General features: G+C 38.2%; 1 long non-coding RNA gene across 2 annotated transcripts in view; it reads left to right on the top strand.

Moving 5' to 3' along the window:
* Positions 1-16,613, top strand: part of LOC119086389 — a 70,346-nt gene extending 53,733 nt beyond the window's left edge. For both annotated transcript variants that reach the window (XR_005089673.1, XR_005089674.1), the window contains exons 4-5: positions 15,624-15,838; positions 16,140-16,613. This is a non-coding gene — a long non-coding RNA (uncharacterized LOC119086389). The remainder of the gene's footprint in view (positions 1-15,623; positions 15,839-16,139) is intronic.
* The last annotated feature ends 5,225 nt before the right edge of the window (positions 16,614-21,838 follow it).

Below are 21,838 nucleotides of genomic sequence, written 5' to 3'. Positions count from 1 at the left end.
TGGCAGTTGTTGGCCATACACAAGGTTCTCTGTGTCCTTCATATTTCAGCCTAGAAAAGTGATAGATCAGATGCTGGTACCCAGCACTTCACTTCCACATGTAGGTGTTCTCCTCCAGGGGAAAGATGGTACATCCATGGGATGTATAGAAGTTTTAATTAGTTGTATCAGAGAAGATCTACTAAAAGTAGGCCAAGAATTCTGGACCTTAAATCTTCTCTCCGTAAGCTTAGTCTGGGGTCAGAAAAGGGATTGGAGAAAGTTGGTGAATATTGTTCTTCCTAGTAGAGTTGTTATCTTAAGAGGACCGAACACTAACCCTCCTCTAGCTTTGGAGCAGTGGATCAGAAGTTTTATCCATAAGAAATTCCTATTATAAGAACAGAATTTTTTTAGGAGATTCCCAGAAGAACTGTCTTATTTTGAAACAAAAAGTAGGAAATTCGAAGTGAAAAGATTGCTTTCAACGCAATAGATGTTTTATGGTAAGTAATTAAGAAACTGGTATGACTATGCTGCCCAAATCAACCGTAGACAAGGTAAAAGTTTAATACAAAGAAACAGAGTCAGCTAGACATACTTCTGGGGCCAGGACAAGATATAAAGATTAGCTTTAAATACTACCTCTACCAAGGGCCCCAAATTTAATTGGATTAGTCTATGAAGCAATTTGTTTCCCCAGGCATTGTCAAAACAAAAGAGCAATGAACCAGCAATTAGTGGAGTCAAATTTGGTTTGATAATAATAGACACACACTAGCTAGAAGCTTAATAGTAAGAACTGAGAAAGAGTGGGACAGATAAAAGCCATTGTCGGTACAGGGAACTGTGCACATGCCCAAGGCCAAATCCTCAGAAGAGCATCAGAGACTGTGGAAAAGTAGACATCATTGATGTGGTGCAGACAAATAATTAAACAAACTAAATAACAATAGCCCAGGGCAGGAGAAATTATCTAGAATGCCCAATTTCTGTAAGATAAGCAGAGAGACAAGAGTGCGAGATCCAGACATGTGAGCAAAAGTAGACAATGGAAATTGCCTATATAAAGGCTCAGATGTCAGAATCATAAGATAAAGACTTCAAGGCAACTATTTTTCACATATTTCATAACCTAGAGGAAACAATGCTTAACAGGTAAATGAAGGTAAGATAACTCTGTCTCATCAAATAAATATCAGTACTGAGATAGAAGTTATTAGAAAAAGCCACATCACTATCCTGGTGTGGAAAGCACAGTAACTAAATAATTTCCTACAGAAGCTCACCAACAGTGAGAATTTGCAGAAGAAAGAATCAACATACTTGAAGTTACCACAAGAAAGCTCACACAACCCAAAGAAAGAAACAAAGGGAAACTAATAAGGCTTCAGGAAATATGAAACTTCGCTAAACACCTCAGCATATTATATGGGTTAATGAAATGCTGAAGGGCAGAGGCAAGGCAAAAATTGCCAAAAAAAAAAAAAAAGTCAAAATAGTCCAAAATTTGATGCAAAATGTAAATCCACTTATCCAAGGAGCTCAGCTAACATCTAGTATCATAAACTTAAGAATGTCAAAGATGTATATGGACTGCCTAGTGTTAAAGACACAGAAAATCTGGAAAGCAGAGAGAATGTGTTTATAGTGTACAGGAGAGTGTACGTAAGATTAATGGCTAAGTTTCCACCAAAAGCTTATGAAATTCAGAAGGAATGTGATGACATATTCAAGATTTGTAAAAATGCACTATAAATCATGAATCACCCATCTAGAAAAATCTTTCAAAAATCAAAAATAAAATCACTCTCACAAATAAAGAAAAACTGATAGAATTTTTGGTATGAATATGGTTACCAAGAGGAAGAGAAGACATTCTTCAGGTTGAAAAGAAGTGTTAGTGCATGCACATGAATGCACACACACACACACACACACACACACACACACACACAATTCACAAATGGACATCCATCAAGTCAGTTGCACAGTTATCCCCAAAACAAAACATGTTTAATTTCCATAACAACTTTTCTTAATGGGATTAAAAATTAATTGTATAACATAAGGTGGGTGTAATTGGACTATTGTGGCTGTAACATATTGAAATGTAATGCGGATGACAACAATGGCACAAACAAATAAATGAGAATAAAGTTGTATTAAAATGAAGAAGTTATTAGACAATAACTCAAATCCAGGAACAAATAAGGACAATCAGAAGTAGCATCTAGAAGACAAATATAACAAATTATAAATAAAACTTGTACTCCTTTATAATCTAAACTTTATAAAAAGACAGAAAATGTTATAAAATAATAATTAGTACCATGCATCTTGATGTGTAGCATATATAGACATAACACATACAATAATACCAGTTCAAAAAAAGGTAAAAACATAATTATGCATAAATATCTTCCCATATCCCACTAAAAATAAGGCAGTATATAGATACAGCAGACCGACCTGTGATGAGGTAAAACTGCAGTCATAACTCTGAGCAAACATTAGGAAAATAACTTCTAAATATAGTGAAGTAGTGAATGTGGGCTTCCCAAGGCCAATTGACACATCTACAATGCAACCCTTATATCTAAATCTCAGGGAAAATCACCACAAGAGTGGATGGAAAGATTGTAAGGATGCTTGCTGAGAGACTGTGTCTTCTAGAGATGATGGAGAAGCAACATGCATGAAATTTCACCAATATGGCTACCTAAACAAGATCTGCAAGTGTCTGACCTTTTGCCTGCTCCTGTGACATTTTTCTTCCTATTGGGTTGCCTTGTCCAGCCTCAATTTGAGGGCTTTTGCCTTGTCTTATTTTATCTTGTTTTGTCGTGTTTGGTTGTTGTCTCTTGGAGACCTGCTGTTTTCTAAAAAGGAATGGAGTTGGGGGGATCTGGAGGAGAGGGGAGGTAGGGGTAGCTTGGATGAATGGAAGGAGGAGAAACTGTGGTTGGATGTGTTGTATGAAAGAAGAATCTATTTTCAATATTTTAAGAAAAGACAGTTATGAAGGAATGCTGTGTACAACCACATACCAGTAGAACAAAATGGACACGTTCCTGGAGACAGAGATTCCTAAGGATTTGTATGTACAAAGACCTATAATATATGAAGAGGTTGGCTAGTAATGTGATTTTTTTCCCATGAAGAAAAGACCAAAGTATAGGACTGTTAAATTATACAAAATTTTGAATGTTAAGTAAATTCTTTCTTTAAAGTAGAAGAAAGGTAGTTAATACCAAGAAACCCATATTAGACAGACACTCAAGGCACAATAATGTATAAAAAGGATATAGCAATATCTTGTGATTATAGGAAAATATTACCAAACAAAATACCAGAAAAGCAAATCCTGGATAATGTAGAAAATAGTTTATCATGTAAAAGTGAGATTTGTCCTCAGGAATATGAGTTGAATTTAATGCCCTAAATGAATTAATGCAGTACATGATATCAATAGCATCAAAGTCTAATATATACAGTCTTCTTAAAATAAGAAGTAAGTCATTAACAAAAGCCAACACCATCTTATGATGAAAATACTAAAACTGCAAGAAAGTGTAGATTCTTCAGGTGATAAAAGGCATCTGTAAAAACAAGAGTGATAATAGGTAAAGACTGAGAAGTTTATCCATCCCTGGTAACCAAGACAACATCGTCTGCTTTGGCTACTTCCATGTACCATGACTGTGGATGTTCTAGTTAGAGTATTTTTTTTAAGAATGCATGTATTACTCAGGCTGGAGAGAAAGAATTTTTTTTTTCAGATGACCTGATCTGTATCTAGAAAGTCTTCAGACAATGGTGGGAAGATGGCCCCACTGATAAAGAGCTTGCCCTACTTGTGAGGATCTGAATTCCATCCTCCACATCCATGTGGCAGTACCTGCCTATTATCCCAGAACTGGGGAGCTGGAGATAGGGGCATCTCTGAAACTTGTGAGCCAGTCAGTCTAGTGGAATCAGTGAGGTCCAGTGAGAGTCTGTCTTAAAAAAAATGAAAGAGAGGAGCATTTGAGGAAGACACTTGATGGAAGTCAACTCTGGCCTCCGCATACAAACACACATTTACACATGAGAGAGAGAGAGAGAGAGAGAGAGAGAGAGAGAGAGAGAGAGAGAGAGAGAGAGAGAGAGAGAGAGAGATGAATGAAATAAAAGAAAATTCTGAGCTATGCAGAAAGAAAACCCATTCTGACTACTAAGCTCAAAAAGTCACAGCGTGCACAACTGTATTTATGTATGCTAGCAACACAAACTAAATCTGAGAATTAAAGACAGAAATTACAACATCAAAGAGAACAAAACACTATATGTTAGAAGATTTAATGAAAAAGAACGATGTCCACCCCATACAGCCTCTTGTTAAACTTGTTCTCCACCCAGTTACCAGATCACTAGATGCTGACAGTGGTCAGTTCCAGTCTCACGAAGTGAAAAAAATGTCCCAACCAGTTCAATGTCTAATTCTTAATCCTCTGACAAAAGGTTGAGAGAAGTGTTTTGGTTCCTATCAGTATATGTTTTAAATAAAATGAAGAAATGCATATTAATCCTCAGAGCATCAGCTCCGGGTATTAACATATCTTAATAGCTGGGTATGTTAAACTACCAGCTGTCATAGACATGGAAAATGTCAGAGGCTGAAGAAGGTGCCAGGGAATGATAGAGACCCCTCTCAGCACATGTCCCGTTCATCAGGACTGCCTGTTCCCTGCTTGACAACTGTTCTCCAGTGGCATGAGTCTTCAGCTGGTGAGAAAGAAGGATGTTTACATTTTATTCATACAAATTCCAAGGAAACAGAAGGCAAAGTTCATTAAATAAATGACATCTGGGTACACTGTCATGACCTAATGGCCAGGGAGAGCTTAAGTTACCGTGTTTCAGGCCTGGTGTTTGACACTTTACCTCAGCTAATATGCTTTTAGTGTAAAATACTGTGAAATGCTCTTGTTTTCATATTGCTTAATCATTTTTGGTATTTTGTTATTTGTTTTGTTCCTTCAAATTAGGATTTTATATTGTGTGAATGAGGTTAGGATCAAAGAAAAGAAATACAACTCTAAGTATTTTTTGAAAGATGGGATTTCTAAAATAAGTAAAGAAAGAAAGAGAAGGGAAGAAAGGAGAGGGAGGGAGGGAGAGGGAGAGGGAGAGAGAGAGAGAGAGAGAGAGAGAGAGAGAGAGAGAGAGAGAGAGAGAGAGAGAGAAACTAGCAAAAACTTTGGAAATGCTGGAGGTTTGTATTAATCTTATATAGTCTACAATCACAAAATGCAATGGATTGCATCATCCCAAGAATATGAATTACTTTCTGATGGTTTTGGAGACTAGGGTTCTAAGGCAAAGTTGGCAACAAGACTGGCTTCTTCTGAAGCCTGTCTCCTTAGCTTGCAGATTGCTAGCATCTCCCTGCATCTTCGCATGGTCTTTTGTCCATGCACATGGGTTCCAGTCTTTTTCTATGTGTTCTAATATTTCCCTCTCATAATGACACCAGTCCTCACCACAACATAGTTGTAACTTAAATAAGCTCTTTAAAGCCCCTGTCTTCATGTACAGTTTCATAAGGAACTGTGTTGCTGCTTCAACATATTAACTCAGGGAACTCACAGTCAGTCTGCAACATTAGGAAAAGCTGCCCACATCCTTGGGAAGATAAGCTGCTGAAGAAATTTTAAGATAGCACTGCCAGTGATGTCAGCTGCCAAAGTACCAAAGTGGATGTTCTCCAGAGCTCTGGTCAGCCACTGCAGATCTCACGTCTGCTTTCTGCAGAAGGTGCAGGAGCTGCCTGCCTGCCAGTGTCAGAGCTAACGAGGGCTTAGTCTTCCTTTCATCTTCCATATCTTATGAAAGAGTTTCTTTTCAGAAGAATGTAAACCTAATCTTTACTGGGAACGAACTATCAGACATACTGTTTCCAAACATCAAGCTTGTATGACGTGAGAGACAAGTTAGAAAGATTGGTAGGCATTAAGTTGCACATCCATTATTTGGAAAATCAGCATCAGCAATGGGTTTCTATCTCATAAAGACATAATTGTGCCTTTACATAACATGATGAGACTACCCTTTGTACACAGACGTCATATAGTCTACCTCTCAACAACAAATTGATGCTAAGTAGGGCTCCCTCAATCTGTTTCTGGTTGTTTTTTTTTTTAATCTGATACTCTACATGTTTTAAGCACATGTGTATGCTCGAGTGAAAGCTAATTTTCCATTTTTTTTTTTGGTATGCATTCAGCCTTATGCTATGTAAAAAATAGTCATAAACATTTGGAATGCAAACAAAAATTTTAAAAACTGCCTGTTTGGGTCATATATACACACTGTCCTATTTAGGGTTACTATTGCTGTGATGAAAAACCATTACCAAAGCAACCTGGGGAAAAGAAGGTTTATTTGGCTTACACATCTACATTATACATCTACATCACTGTTCATCACTGAAAGAAGTCAGGACAGAAACTCAAGCAGAGCAGGAACCTGGAGGCTGGAGCTGATGCAGAGACCATGGAGGGGTTCTGGGTCCTCCCACATCAATCATTAGCTAAGAAAAGGCTCTAAAGGCTTTCCTACAGCTGTATCTTAAGGAGGCATGTTCTCAGTAGAGGCTCCCTCCTCTCAGATGACTGTAGCTTGTGTCAAATTGACATATAACTAGCCAGCACACACATACATGTGCATCTTTTAACCTGCTATAATATAATATCATAACTGGCTGTCTTATAAGCAAAGAAAATGTGTACCCAATAGTTCTTGATGGCAGGAATTATGGAATCAAGATTCCTGCTAAAAGCCTATGGTTCTTGTGAAGCCACCTCTTCTCAGTCATCATGTAGCAGAAAAACAGAAAGCGCTCAGGACTCTTTTACAAGGACCATAATGTCATTCCTGAGGATAGGACCACCTCTCAGTGCCTCCACCCACCTCTAAGGGTTATGATTTTAATATCCCCCCACCCCGCCTAAAAGCCCACAATTCTCAGATACAGGCAATCAGGAGCAATACTAAGGAGAGACATCTCTAGTTATTTTTTATTTGAGGACCTGCACATCATGTGCTAAGTCTTCAAAAACTGTCTTCTGTTATTCTAAGCTAACCAGTTGGGTCTAGATGTTTGAATGGTGTCAATTCCATAAAAAGCTAGACTGAATTCATTTTATGATATGGTAAGTTTGTTGATCAGGAAAATGCTGATATGGAAGCTACATTAATGGATAAAGCTTTGTGTGTTCATATATAATGTTAATGGAAAAGGTTTTATTCATAGGAAAACAAACTAGGAGATTAAAGGTCTAGTTCATAACAAGGAACAAGTGTTGCAAACTCCATGATAGACAAGGTAAAGTCCATGGCTAGCCATTTGACCTGTGGATGAAAGCTTAGAGGGGATTTACACTGGCCTTGGATGTTGGTAGAGAAGTACTCATCTAATGTTATTGTCTAATCATCCTTGATGAAAGGAAATCTATGCAACTGAGCATAAAGACATTATTCATCCATGTCTCTACAAGACCCAAGTTACCGATTACTGGGAAGAAGGGCTGATGAACATGTAAGCTGTTCAACAAAGGACCTTGGTGTAACTCACAAACATGGCAATGTCCTGGGGCTATTATAAAAGATCCAGACACACACACACACACACACACACACACACACACACACACACACACACACCCCTCCCCAAACTTTCATATTACAACTTATTTAAATGAACACAAGGACGTGAAGACTATAATCAAAAGTTATAACCTGTTCTTGGTAAATTCATATATGTGGGAACTGGAGTTGAGGATACTTTAATGATTATCACTGAATAACCATAATGTGTTGTATTTTTTTTTAAATTTCTGTGTTCTATGTTCTATGTGTAACTATTGAGAGCACTATTTTAATTAGAATTCATCGAATATCAGCCTTGATGTAATAATATAATACACCATTATGTAATAATATAGTACACCATGATGTAAGAGTTGAAGAAAAGTGTCAGCTCAAACTCTGTTCTCTCCAAAGGTTCATCACCTTAACTTAAAGTGAAAGCCAGTGATAAGTTATGAATATATTCAAAAACAGCTCACAAATATCTCTTCTGTTAATTAACTGTCTACACAAGGCATTTGTTATTCCTTATTGACAAGAACTTGTCTATCTGAGAAAGGTAGGCTTTATCACTGATAAAGTCTAAAATATAAATGTTTCATCAAGATCTATAATACTCTTTAAAAGTCATTTTACTCCTGAGAGTTCTGCCAAGCAGAATATGTCCTCAGTGTGTTCAATGTTTTAAAATTCTTGACCTATATAACTTGAAAATATATAAGATCCTAATTTTCAGTGTTGGATTCATTCATATTAATAGAAGGCAAATCTGCTATCATTTAAAGTGACCTTGAACATACATTCTATTAGCATCATATGTTAGAGGTAAAAATAACAAGATTTTTCTAGAAAAAGAAGTGGCAGATCTCAGATGATATCCCCAAATGTCATTATCCATAGATTGTCACACTCAGACACTTTAGTTTATATATGCAGACAGGATGTAACATGTAATGGGTTTGAGTGACCATGCCCCAGTATTCCATATATTCTGAGGTTCAAAAAAGCTGAAAATAGCTGAGCATTTAAGTGTAGGTGTTTTGAGATACTTGGGAGCTGGCCATAGAAAAACAAAGGACTTTGAAGTGACAGCAATTCAAACAAACTTCAACAAGATAAAAGTGTAGTTTGCTAGATGTACTTGTGAGAAAAATCCATCACAACATACTGCAATCCAGCATGGTAACGGAACTATAATATAGGAAAGGAGAATGTCGAGAGAACCTCCATGGCAGAAGGGGTGAAGTGGGTTTGCATGTCTAAGCATTGTTTCTCAGTGGTATAAGAAAGCAGTAGGTTAAGGTTTCTGTAGCCCAGGAGTTTGTCTTTCTGTGGCAGGCAGATGTTACTTGGTGGTTTTGTGAAGCATACAAAGCAGCCAAGCTCTACAGGACTAAAGATGCTTTATTGGGCTATTTATAGCAATTGTATGTAAAACACTGGAGTTTTGTGCTGTCCAGTTTTGAAGCTAATGGTTCTCAGCCTGTGGTGAAGAAGTAAACAACCTAAGGGCCAATAGACAGAAGCTAGCCCTGCCTCATCAGGTAATAACAGAAGCATCCTGGCAAAGAGAAATGACCTGTTTAAAGGAGTACAGCTTCCAGAATTCAGAGCATGGTAAAATTATGGCCTTCAGTTGTCCTGAGGTGTGCAAGACCAGCTCTGTAGGGGCATAAGTGAAAATCTGGAGCCATATTTTTGTGGCTTTCCATGTTTGTTTGCTACAAGCTTGACTGTTTCAACACAATAAATGTTTGTGTTTGTAATGACATAACATATATATGACAATGGTCCCATGTGGTTATTGTGGCGGTGTCTATTACCTAGTGAGATGGTGGGCATCAGAACCCAGTCGTGTAAAGTATTATTCATGTGTCAATAACATACAAGTCAGGTATACATTATAGTGTATGTTATATAATAGTGGTAGTAGATCATTATGTGGTGAATATACATTTCTTAGAGTATTCCTGTTGTTTCAGAGTTTACTTCTCATTATGCTGTATGAAGTATTTCAAGATTCTTTTGTGCTTGAGCATATGATACTGGAGATCAAACCAGGGCCCTATGTAGTCTAAGCATATTCCCTGCTACCGAGTAACATTTTCACATGTTTTTGTTTTGTCTTGTCTTGTTTTTACTTCTCAGTATCTATATCTATTTTTTAAAGTTAGAAGTGTAGCAACACAATGCCTCTTGATGACATTCTCCTATATCCATAGATCACTATCTCACTTAGCCCTCAATAGAGAACCTTCCTCCTGTAATAAGAAAGGAAGAAGTCAAAGTATCATTATTTGCAGATGATGTGATAGAGTATGTAAGTGACCCCAACAATTCTGCCAGGGAACTCCTACAGCTGATAAACACCTTCAGGTAACTAGCTAAATACAAAAATAACTCAAAAATCCATCAGTCACCCTCCTATATACAAATGACAAATGAACTAAGAAGGAAATCAGGGATACAACACCCTTCACAATAGCCATAAATAATATAAAATATTTTGGGGTAACTCTAATCAAGTACATGAAAGACTTATAAAAAAAGTCAAGTCTTTGAAGAAAGAAGTTGAAAGAGATATCAGAAGATGGAAATATCTCCCATGCTCATGAATTGGTAGGATTACATAGTAAAAATAGCTATCCTACTAAAATCAATCTACATATTCATTGCAATTTTCTTCAGAATTCCAACACAATCCTTTTCAGAAATTGAAAGGACAATACTTGACTTTATATGTAAAAACAAACAGTATAGCTGAAATAATCCTGTAAAATATAAGAATATCCAGAGGTATCACCATCCCTGATTTCAAGCTGTACTACAGTGCTACAAATAAAAACCATATGGCATTAGCATAAAAACAGATATGTTGATTAATGGAATAGAGTTGAAGACCCAGATGTAAATCTGTATAACTATGGGCACTTGATTTTTGATAAAGAAGGTAGAAATACACAATGGATAAGAAAAAGCATCTTAAACAAATTGTGTTGGTCTAAGTGGACATCTGCATATAGAATAGTGTAAATAGATCCATATCTATCACACTGCACAAAACTCAAGTCCACTTGGATCAAAGACCACAACATAAAACAAAATACTCTGAACCTAATAGAAGAGAAATGGGGAATAGCCTTGAACTCATTGGCACAGGAGACAACTTCCTGAACAGAAGACCAGTATCAATAGAAGACTAAGAACAACCATCAATAAATGGGGTCTCATGAAACTGAAAAGTTCTGTTGTGGGATAATGCTGTTGTATACTGGTTTAATAAAACACTGATTGGCCAGTAGCCAAGAAGGAAGTATAGGCAGGGTGAGCAGACTAAAGAAATGCTGGGAAGAGGAAGAGCAGAGTCAGGAGTCACCAGCCAGACACAGAGGAAGCAAGATGTGAAGGCAGAACTGAAAAAAGGTACCAAGCCACATGGCTAAACATAGATAAGAATTATGGGTTAATTTAAGTGTAAGAGCTAGTCAATAGTTAGCCTGAGCTAATGGCAGAACAGTTATAATTAATATAAGCCTCTGTGTGATTCTGTGTCCCAGGCAGGACACAGAAAAACTTCCAACTACAAAGATCTATAAGGCAATAGGACAAAACAGCAGCCTACAGAATGAGAAAAGATTTTCACTAACTCCACATCTGATAGAGGGCTAATATCCAAATGTATAAAGAACTTAAGAAACTAGACATCAACAGATCAAATAAACTAAAATTAGGTACAGATCTAAACAGTGAATTCTCAACAGAGGAATCTCAAATGACTGAGAAACACTTAAAGAAATGTTCAACATTCTAAGCCATCAGGGAAATGCAAATCAAAACTACTTTGAGATTCCATTTTACATCTGTCAGAATGGCTAAGATCAAAAACGTAAGTGACAGCTCATGCTGGTGAGGGTGTAAAGCAAGGGGAACAATCTTCCATTGCTGGTGGGAGTGAAAACTTGTACAGCCACTATAGAAATCAATATGAAGGCCCCTCAGAAAATTGGGAATCAATCTACCTCAAGACCCAGCAATACCACTCCTGTGCACATATCCAAAAATGCTCCATCTTACATTAAGGGCACTTGCTCATCTATGTTCATAGCAGTTTTGTCATAATAGCCAGAAACTGTAAACAACCTAGATGTCTCTCAGCTGAATAATGGATAAAGAAAATGTGGTACATGTACACAGTGGAGTACTACTCATCCATTAAAAAAAATGACATCATGAAATTTGCAGGCAAATGGATGAAACCAGAAAAGATCATCCTGAGTGAGGTAACCCAGACTCAGAAAGACAACATGCTATGTACTCACTTATAAGTGGACATTATCTGTTAGATAAAGGATAACCATGCCACAATCCACAGACCCAGAGAAGCTAAGTAACAAAGAGAGTTCAATGAGGGTGGGGGGATGCATGGATCTCCCTGGGAAGGGGAAATAGAATAGATTTTGCTGGTAGACTGGGGCTAGGTGATGATGGGAACAGAAGGGATCAGGTTGGAGATGGGAGTGTAGAGGGAGAGAGTATGGAGAGAAGACTGGAATTGGAGGGCACCTGGAGGATGATGTCAAAATCTAGTGCAGTGGAGGTTTCCTTGAACCTATGAGGGTGACCCTAATGAAGACTCCTAGTAATAGGGGATAGGGAGCCTGAATTGACCATTTTCTGTAACCAGGCAAGGCACCCAGTAGTGGGACTGGGACACCAACCCAACCACAAAACCTTTGGCCTATCACCTGCCCTGCCTGCAAGATGTGCTGGAGCAAGGATGGCTGGCTCAGTGTTTGTGAGAGTGGCCAGTCCATGACTGGGTTAACTTGAGGCCCAGGCCACAAGAGGGAGCCCATGCCAGTCACTGCTTGCTTGGATAGACAGGAACCTGAAGCTGGATGGCCCAGATATAGGGTAGAACCAAACATGACTGGCCAAAAGCAAAAAAAAATGTCAATGAAATGATTCCTAATGATATTCTGCTATCCTCATAGATCTGTGCCTGGCCATCAGAGAGGCTTCCTCTGTCAGCTGATGGAAGCAGATGCAGAGACCCACAACCAAACATTAGGCAGAGCTCCAAGAATCCTGCAGAAGAGGGGAGGAAGGTGTAGGAGCTAGAGGAATTGAGAACATGGCCCACAGAATCAACTAAGCAGGGGTTATAGGGACTCACACACACCGAAGCAACAATCACGGAGATGCTATGGGTCGAACTAGGTTCTCTGACTACATGTTGTGGTTGTGTAGCTTGGTTGTTGGGACTCCCAACAGTAGGAGTAGGGTCTGTCTCTGATTCTTGCCTGTTTTTTTGGATCCTTTTCCTCCTACTGGGTTGCCTTGTCCAGCCTTGTTATGAGATTTTGTTCTTAGTCTTATTGCACCTTGTTATACTGTGTTCAGTTGATATTCCTGGGAGGCATGCCCTTTTCTGAAGAGAACTGGAGAGGCAGTAGATCTTGGGGAAAGAAAAAGTGGGGAGGCTAGGAAGAGTAGAGGGAAGAGAGGATGCAGTCAGGATGCACTGTATAAGAAAAGAATAAATAAAAAGAAAAAAGAATAAATTAAATAATTTTGGAATTATGGTGTAATGATGAAGCCTCAGAACCTAGAAAATTTCCCAGAAACCAGGTAGAAAACAACTATTATTTTGTGTACACACACATACACAGAGGCATATCTAAGAGAGGAGAGAGAGAGAGAGAGAGAGAGAGAGAGAGAGAGAGAGAGAGAGAGAGAGGCACAAGTTAGTTTAAATGAGCCAAAATCATATTCCTGAATAATTAATAAGGATAGGGGTTATTTTGACATCAGATTACAGAATAAGAAATTATCAAGTATCTATGCTAATAACAAATAATTGGCACTATGTTGGGACTGATTTTTTTTTAATGTTTTGTATATCAAGCCAGGTATACATTAAAAATAAATACAAAGCCTAAGAAGTTTCTGCTTGCTTCCCAGACTGCCAGACAATTATAGGGTATGAAGCATGGTTCAGAAGTGTGTTGGTTTCTATAGGATCTTTATACAAGAATGTTACTAGATTGCTAAAACATTTAGTGATTGGCATACAGTCATGAGTTGACCATTGCAGGATAAGTGGACGCTCACAGGAAAAGAGAAACTCAGCTTCCCCCCATCCATATTCTATTTAGTTTTCTGATATATACAAGAAGTTGTAGGGAGAAACCTGTAACTCTTTGGTGTTTCAGTGGATTACATAATCCCTGCCTCCTCTTGGCTGATTTTTACTCGTCACTATCTACAAAGCTTCCACCTTTGACTGCCTAAGGGCAGGATTCTGTCCAAACAAGAAGAGGGAGCACAGGGTGCTATCTGCCGCCAGCTGGAGTGTGTCTGTGCTTGACACTTAGTAGTCTATCCAGAAAATAGATCTCCCGTCTCGAAAATGGGTGAGGTCTGATAAGTTTGAGGACTATGCATATGGAGTGCTTGTTAGAAGTGTGGTTGACAACAATCGAATTACATATGTGCTCAGAACAGATAACAAGGAGAAAAGCTTGGGTGGCCATAACAGCTCACTAAGATTTCAGCATTAATTACTGATAAGGATGTAGGAACAGAGATGCAGATGTACTTCTCTCCTGGCTTCTCCCCAAGGTCACTGATATTATCTCCAGTGATAGAGCCATAGTTAGTTGGGAATTCCCAAGAGACTAGTGTCTATAATCTATGAAGGGGGATGGATGATAGCAAGGCTGTCTTCCAAGTGTAACTTGCTAGAGCTGTCCATTTTCTTGCCTTTGGCAAGTAGTCACTTTCTCACTTGGGTGTGGAAGTGTAAAAAAAGGTATAATTTCTTGACCTTCGACTCAAGGGGGTCTTTAATTTATTTTTATAATTACCTTGAGATCGTTTGTATGTTGTCTGTGACTGCCTGAGAGTGTGTGCACATGAGTGCAGGTAACTGTGGAAGCCAGAGGCTGGAGTTACAGTTGGCTGTGGACTGTCCAACATGGGGCTAGGAATGAGACTGTGTGCTCTGGAAGAGCAGAGCATACTCTTAACGGATGAGTATCTCTCCATGCCCCAAAGAAATTCTTAAAAGGAAACTACTAAGTTCTTTGGCCTAATAACCTCATTCTTTATGCATGAGCATTTATGTGAAAAATTGTAGCGATACATAGAGAAGGATAGAGATTGATTAGCTGAAGGTTACAATAACAGAAATAAGGCTACATGAAGGAATAATTGTAGTCCTTTTTAGAATATTTCAGGGCTATATTGTAGGGAAAGGAGTTTTGGAGCACTTCAGAAAATGAGAGCTTGTGGCAAGCTAACAGAGGATGTGAATTCTAAAATATAAGCCTGTTGAAAGTGTTTTGAGAAACTTATGATGTAAGGTTTTTGTACAACTGTATAAATACGGTAAGTGTGTTTAAATGATCTCCTTGATTAAAATGTCATGAGGCATGCTGTATATGTTAAAGTAGGTCAGTCAGTGTCTAATCCAATAGTTCAATAATGTCATCTTGAAGGTTTCTTAAAATGTAACTTCCTGGTCAGGTGGTAATTGCAGTGGTGTACGCCTTTAATCCCAGCACTTGGGAGGCAGAGGCAGGTGGATGTCTGTGAGTTCGAGGCCAGCCTTGTCTACAAAGCGAGTTCCAGGACAGTCAGAGCTACACAGAGAAACCCTGTTTTGAAAAAACAAACAAACAAATAAAAAGCAACATTTTAAGCGTAACATCCAGAGATCTAGAGTTTCCTGAAGACTCCTAACTGTAACTGATTATATTCCTGTGCCTGACATCCATCAAAAATAATTTTCTCTTTGTATGTTTTTGTTGTTTCAAGGATGAAAATAAGTCATCAGTAACAACCACCTTAAGGGTCCTATATAACATATAACTGCATGCGATATGGAAACCTTCTAAGTAAAACATGTGGTGATGTTTGTATTTGTCATATTTCTGTTGCTGTGATAAAGTGCAATGACCAAGGTGACTTATAAATGGAAGTGTTGAACTGGAATTGTGGCTTCATAGGGTTCATGTCCGTGATGGCAGAGTGGAGGCGTGGGGGCAGGTGGCTGGAGCTGCAGCAGAGAGCTCTAATCTTGGTCCACAGCCAGAAGAGGAACAATAACTCAAAACAGCAAGTCTTTGGAAATCCCTCTCCAGTGATACACCGCCTCCCAAAAGGCCACACCTCCTGATATTTGTCAAACAGTTCCACCAACTGGGGGCCAAGTACTGAACAGGTAAGCCCATGAGCGCATCTTCACTAGGACCACCACAATGTTTTAGCCTGTTGCTTGTCCACATCTCGTTGTAATCATCCTGTATTGTACAGCACACTTTAATGATGAGTGTACAGAAAAGTCATTACAGACCACATCCCAAATCCCAGGCTGTTCAATCTTAAAGTAGAAGTTGCCATGCACTGGGCTACTTAATTTTCTGGATAAAATACTGTACTTTGAAAATGTGTCTATGTTTAATCAGTCTTCTCAAAGTATATACTTAGACGGTTTTCACCCAATCTGTTCTTCTATTTTACAGAATGAAGATATTTATGAAAATACAACTTGGAGACTTACAGTTTCACGAAGATGTAGTAACATGTCCCTCTCTCCAACACACCTGTGAAATAGCTTCCCCTTATTGCCTCAAATTCCTGTATATGATTAAGGAAAGAATTATAGGAAGTCCTTGAATTGTTGAAAGAATGTAGGCTTCGAAGGGACCATAAGGACTGAGCAACAGTATGCCTATGAGTCCCCCCTGTTTCTGTATTGTGCCCTATATATCCTAGACAAGGTACTATGGAGGACCCCATACCCAACCTCCAGGGTTAGTGAAAGCCAAAGTCACAAGAGCAGATGCCAATACCAATGCAGTTCAGCTGTTAAGACACTTGCTAAGAACTTTAACGTGGCTGTCATTGTAATGCTTAATAAGAAAAATTGTCTTAAGCTGGGTGGTGGGGGCACATGCCTTTAATTTTAGCACTCGGGAGGCAGAGTCAGGTGGATCTCTGTGAATTCAAGGCCATCCTGGTCTACAGAGCGAGATCCAGGACAGGCACCAAAACTACACAGAGAAACCCTGTCTTGAAAAATCCCCTCCAAAAGAAAAGAAAAGATAAATTGTCTGGAAATAAGGAATAAGCAAGCTTGAATGGGAACAGAAACCCCAAACATAAGAATAGATTTTCATGCAGTTGTGGGTAAATAAAAAATGAGCTAACATCATGTCACTAGTATTCTGGTGAGGCAAGACAGAGAAGGGATTCAAATATTTGTGGAATATGAACCAAAACAACTTTACTTTGGTGGAAGACATAAATCCAAAATTTCAAGGAACAAAACAAGCTGTAAATATCTTTTTAAAGAAGAGAAATTCATGACGATATGCATTAGATTATACCTTTAGAAGCCAATGCCAAAAGTCACCCTGAAATGAGGCAGTGAGAAATGCAGTAGTAAGACCTCATCTTACTCTCAAGTCATGAAGACCAGAAGGAGAATGTATTAAAACACATTTAAGTGAGAAAGAAAAGAATCACTAGCTTTGGGTTCTGTATTTGGCAGAAATGAAGGTGAAAGACAGAACTATGATAATTTGCTTTTGGAAGAGCAAGCTTTAAGGACTGGCTAGCAGAAATTCTTCAAAGAGAAAATAACAAAAGAAGGTTTGAAACTCCAAAAAGTAAGTGGGAATACCTGTCTCCATAAACATAGACATGAAGAAGAAAACACTAATCCAGTGAGTTTCTTAAATCATGAGGCTGAAACAAAAGCTTTAGTAATTGAGATGGTGCTATAGGTATGAACAAATATTTAAAGTAAATGATTTACAACATGTAGAGAAAAATTATCCAAGAATAAATAATTCACTATCAATCACCTTGAATTTTAAAACATCAACATAGGATATGAAGGTTTTCATTATCATGTTTACTGGTTTTAGAATTACCTAGGAGATTGGTTAGGTACATCTATGTATATGTCTTTGTGATCAGTTCCCAAGAGAATCAATTGATGCAGAAATACCTACTCTGCGTGTGAGTGGTGGCATTCCATAGACTGTACCCAGATGAAATACAAGCTGAAGAAGGAAAAACCCTGGTGGATCATTACTATATCCTTCTCTGCCTCCTGGACGGCCATGATGTAAATCACTCTGCTCCACTAGTCTCCCCACTATGAAACACCAAGCCTCTTAAACTGTGAGGCAGACAAATCTTCCCTCTCCTACATACTTTATCTTTTGGTCACAGAATGAGAACACTAGCTGAAATGCCAGAAGAACTGTAATCTACACAAGTGTACTGTAATATCTCATACAGCCACTAAGACTGAGATACAAAGCAACATCCTTAAAAATATTTTATATAAAGCAAGACTGGTTTGTAAAAATGCACCCAATTTACCTACAAAAAGTTAGGAAATGGTGGAAGAATAGGAAAAACATGAAGTAAATAGAAACTAAGAAATTAGAGGTTTAAGTAAAAAATATCAATAATTAGCTTAAATGTATACCTTACATATATAAAAACTTAAAGAAAAAGATTTACATAATAGTTTAAGAAAACACGATAGAGTAATATGCTATCAATAGAAAAATGTATTCAAAATATGACATGAACAAGGTGAAATACAAAAAGAGGAGATGGTTGTCTATGAAAGCAGTAATTTAAAATAAAAATGGAAGTGAATAAAGAGGTATAACTTAAAGTAGTCTTCAAGTCAATTAGTCATAAGATCATATCAATTGATGGAGAAAAAGTACTTCACATTTAGAGTGGGAAAAATATCAGACGCTGGAGATATGGCTCAGCAATTAAGAGCACGTACTGCTTTTTTGGAGGTTCTAAGTTCAATTCCAGCACCCACACCAGGCAGCTCATAACTACATGTAACTCCAGCTCTACAGAGATCTGACATTTCTGGCCTCTGCAGGCACCTGCACTTACATGCATATACTCCCTACACCTCCTGCCATGCACACACTCAGAATTAAAACTAATAAAAAATAAATTTAAAAATTTAAAACACTCCAGCAAGATACAAGCAGAAAGTAACTTCCACAACTTCATAACTCGATACTAATACTATTCATAAAACACAAAATCATCACACTCGGTGGAAAAATGTTGAATGTCTCAGATTGAATGAAAGACAAGCCTGCCAATTATCTGTTTTATTCAATATAATACTGAAAGAAGAAGACAATATAAAATGAAATGGCAAAGGATTGGAAAGGAAGGAATGAAATTGACCCTTTTTTGTGAATGATGTGATTTTTGATATAGAAAAATCCAAGTCTCAAAAAGAAAGAAAGAAAGAAAAGAAAGAAAAGAAAGAAAGAAAGAAAGAAAGAAAGAAAGAAAGAAAGAAAGAAAGAAAGAAAGAAAGAAAGAAAGAAAGAAAAGGCATAAGAGGGGGAAGTGTGAAGGTGAAAGAGCAACACTTAATATCTCGATTTTTGTACATTGAAAAGAGGCATGCAGAACCCAAACCTTGAAACACGATAGCATGTGCAATAATGCCACCAAAGAAAATAGTTAGACTGTTGTGTTTAAGATCCATATAGTAACGATGGCAAAAAATATGATTAAACGTTCTTAAAGTTTTTAAAATATGTTTCATGAACTGAGAGGCTAATAGAGTCAAGACCCTAATCTTCTCTAATAACTTTAATGTTTATTTGTCAAAATTTCTGAAAACATTTTTAGAAATAGATTTTATCTACATAAGTAAACGGAATATGAACCTACCTAAAACCATCTAGAAAACAATGGAGAATGAGAGGACAAATACTATTCAATTTTACGGTTTGCTATTTAGCAACAAAAATCTAGACAATGTGATATTAGTAGAGTAATAGACATGTAGACCTAAGCATGTGAGAAGGAACAGAGACTAGGGAAATGTAACAATATGAGATTTTTTTTCCCTAAAAGATTTTGACAAAGATGCAAAATAATAATTATTTAAGAGTGAGAATAGTTTTTTTTTCAAAAAATTGTACTTAAGTAGCCAGTGAAATCTAAGCACCCCAGAGGAGATACTTGATATAAATTTTATACCAGAAAAAATTAACTCACAATGACATAATACAGAATAGAAATCCATCAAACTTTCAGGAAACTAATAGAAAAAATGAGATTAAAAGATGGGCCAAGAAATATTGGATTTAGTCTCAAATGCACAGGATTTGAAAGGAACATTTAAAAAATTTGATCTCTTCAAAATTTTAACTTTATGTAGGACTCTGGTATAGGAATAAAAACACAATGTACAAACTTATAGGGAATAATTTTGTGAGCACTGAAACAGCAAACTTATGGAGCAAAATGCAAAACAATTCCCAAAACTCTGTCAGGGACAAGGACAGAATCTCTAGTTAGTGGAAAAATACAGACCTCCGATAAGACAGGGAACTAGATCATCTTACAGTCAGTCAGGTTGCCTGGCAACAGGACATTGAGTCAGAGCCCTTGACCCTTTCACCCTGTAAACATCCTACATAAACATACTGTTAGCTTGCCCCACCCTATGCAGATAACAGCTTCTTGCTCCCCCTACCCTGCAGGAACTATATAAACCTCCTGGAGAAAAATAAAGCTGCACCTTGATCAGAATCTAGACTTGGTGTATTTTCTTTGTGTCTCCTGTCCCTATCATTCCATCCTTAGGGTGGTCGAGAACCCGTTGAAGCCCTGCTGGCTGGGGCAAAACTCAATAGTAAATATAAAAGCAATATATTGGTAACTTTTGGGCAGCTATGGCAAAAACAATGGAAACAATTGGAAAGATGTCTGTGGCTTGTGTTTTCAAAAGTTTAGCCTATGGTTGGACCCTTTGTGTGGAGCAGAGAGAGCGTCATGGTAGGCGGAGTGCACAGAAGAAGAAGCAGTTCACCCGATGGTGAACAGGAGAAAGAAAAGGGTGTGGGACCTATGTGGGCGAAATCTTCAAAGCTATGTATGGCTCAATGGCCCATTTCGGCTAGGGAGACCTCCTAACATTCCCAGAGCCTTCAAGCACAGAGCTTGGGCAACGTCAGTGGCTAGGTGACGACAGGGTGAGCTTGAGGATGGCGGTTTGGGATTATTAGCACCTGCACCAGGAAAGCCTGGAGTGGAAGCACACATGTGTAACTCCAATAGTGCAGGAGCAGAGATAGGTGGTCCTAAGGGCTTGCTGGCCAGTGAGTTCCCAGTTCAGTAAGAAACTCTGTCCCAGAAAACTGAATGGAACGTAAGGGAGGAAGACCACTGATGGCAACTTCTGGTCCCCACATGCACAAGCACAGACTAGTGCACAAGCACATATATACTACAACACACACACGCACGCACGCACGCATGCATGCACACATGCACACACACACACACACACACACACACACACACACACACACACACACACACACATCCTGACCTGCAACCACTTCCAAATAAGCATTCGGAGGCTTACATTAATTATAAATGTCTGGCCAGTACCTCAGGCTTATTACTAGCTAGTTCTTACATTTAAAGTAACCCATTTCTAATAATCTATTTGTTTCCACGTGGTCCATGGCTTACTGGTTCTCTAGCATCCTGTTCCTTGAGCAGCTGGCTATCATCTCTTGACTCTGCCCTTCTTCATTGCCATCTTCAGTTTGAATGTGCCACTGCCTGGCTATTGGCCAAAACAGCTTATTTATTTATGAGAGCAATGAGAGCAACACATATTCGCAGACTACAGAAAGACCATCCCACAGCACAGGTCTGCACCAGATGGGGTCCTAGAGCTTAAAGGAGAAGTGGACACATGCCCCATCCCTAATCAAGAAGCAATCATATGCAAATGAAAATATATTTTCCTCCAAGGGAGTCTCACTGGCTGAGCTACTCTTAAGGGTAGTCTGAATGCATATAAGGAGATAGCCAACAGCAAATGAACTCAACAGCATCTTTGAAGGTTGTCTCATAATGTCATGTCAAACCTCTTTATATACATGTGTGTTTATGTGTGTACTTGTGTAGGTCCTTTGTACATATACTGACTTCCAGTTTAGTGCATTTATGGGATTCCTGAGTGTGTGAACTAGTGGGTCTCTTTCTCTTATGCTTTCTCTTGAGCTCTTTTCCTTCTGTTTGTTTTGTCCAATTCCAATATGTTAGTCTTTGACTCATCTTATTATGTTTTATTTATTATATTTTATTATCATCTCACAGAAGCCTGTTGGTTCCTTATGAGAGACAG

This window comes from Peromyscus leucopus, chromosome 20 (genome assembly GCF_004664715.2).
Source record: "Peromyscus leucopus breed LL Stock chromosome 20, UCI_PerLeu_2.1, whole genome shotgun sequence".
Classification (NCBI taxonomy): Eukaryota; Metazoa; Chordata; class Mammalia; order Rodentia; family Cricetidae; genus Peromyscus; species Peromyscus leucopus.
Note: the sequence above shows the minus strand (reverse complement) of the source record. Positions and strands in the feature narration are given on the sequence as shown.